At 42.8% G+C, this 1,524-nt stretch overlaps 1 protein-coding gene across 1 annotated transcript in view; it reads right to left on the bottom strand.

Moving 5' to 3' along the window:
- LOC139761747 (chloride channel protein 2-like) overlaps nt 1-861 on the bottom strand; it is a 618,856-nt gene extending 617,995 nt beyond the window's left edge. Inside the window, exon 1 of the mRNA XM_071686178.1 lies at nt 518-861. The gene's annotated coding sequence lies outside the window, so the exon portion shown is untranslated. The remainder of the gene's footprint in view (nt 1-517) is intronic.
- Nucleotides 862-1,524: the final 663 nt, after the last annotated feature.

Here is a 1,524-nt window from a genome sequence, read left to right as displayed (position 1 = left end):
ATACATGCACATATGCACATATATACATATACATATCAATATATACACGTATACATATATACATACACTTACACAGACATATACATATGTACATATGCATATATTCATACTTGCATTCATCCTTTCCTGGCGATATATATATATATATATATATATATATATATATATATATATATATATATATATATATATATATGCACCGAAATCCCCCAATTCTGACTTCACGCTTGTTTAAAGGTAAAAATGTCGGTGATGTAATGAGACTTTTACATAACCTCACCAAACATGAGAGTACCCTCACAAACAAACACATCATGTAATCATACACTGTTTTCCTCTTAATCCAGGCGCTGACTATGGTAATAGTAATAATATACATTTCATCGTTAAATGGTAAATAACAAGAGCGGATGTTGCGTTATCAAAATTTATCCTAAACACACATATCTTAGTCGCCAGTTTCCTGCGGCTAACCCAAATGCGAAGCTGAAAATCGCCTCAAGAACATACAACTTACAAGTCCCGTTGGTAGCGTGACCAGAGCAGCAGCTGATAGCAGTGTTATCGCCAGCTGGGAGGTGACGCCGCCCGCTCGCAAACGTTTCTCGTGAGGTAAACAAACTTGTGGCGTCACTCGAGGAATCTTTTCTTTCCACTTTACTACCACCTCATAACACGCTCGTTGCTCACTCACACATCATAGCTCACTCATCACATGAACTTATGCAATCGTTTTATCTCACTGTTTATCACAAAAGCGAGTCAGTCCATGCAATGGCAGCCGCGGTAAGGTTGATGGCGGGTGCTAACCCGACCCGTCAAGTAGAGTGCACCACAACTGCACCACACAGTCAGACAGACTGTCCGCCGCCACCACCTCCGGCTCGCACACGCTGCTGGGTATGGACACGCCAGATGCGCGAGAAGTATTTTTACCACCAGTACTTCTTACCTCATCTGCAGGCGTATCATGGCTAGCCTTTGACCTGTATTTAAAACGACCAGCAACCTTATCAATAATCTGCAGGTTTCTCACACAAGAGCACGGGGAAGTTACAACCTAACTTGTTGAAATCACCTGGTCAAGGACGGATCCTCGACTGCCTCGTGTGCAAGTGAAAATGACATAAACTTTGTGGTTGGGGGAAGTGCGCTCACAGCAGTGATGCAATAAACAAGTAGTGAACAGTGATATATATATAAAGCAACTAACACAGGCCGGGAGGAGCGGATGTATGTGTGTACTGGTGTCGTCCCGAGCCACTACTCTTGGTAATATAGCCACGTTTATCTTGACAGTATCTGCGTTGGGTAATCATGGTCTTCACTAACTACACTTCAGATTTAGCGAGGTGAAGCGTTGTAGTGTGTGTGTGTGTGTGTGTGTGTGTGTGTGTGTGTGTGTGAAAGTTCTAAGAACACATCGTTAGCTGGACAAGTACATGCCAAAGGTGGTTCGAGTTACACAAGTAACCCTGGTGAGGGTTCAGTGGGTTATGGTAGTACTGTTGTTGGTTCGTCCTT

This window comes from Panulirus ornatus, chromosome 41 (assembly GCF_036320965.1).
Source record: "Panulirus ornatus isolate Po-2019 chromosome 41, ASM3632096v1, whole genome shotgun sequence".
NCBI classification, from domain to species: Eukaryota; Metazoa; Arthropoda; class Malacostraca; order Decapoda; family Palinuridae; genus Panulirus; species Panulirus ornatus.
The sequence above is the reverse complement of the archived record's forward strand: the minus strand, read 5'-3'. Positions and strand labels throughout refer to the sequence as shown.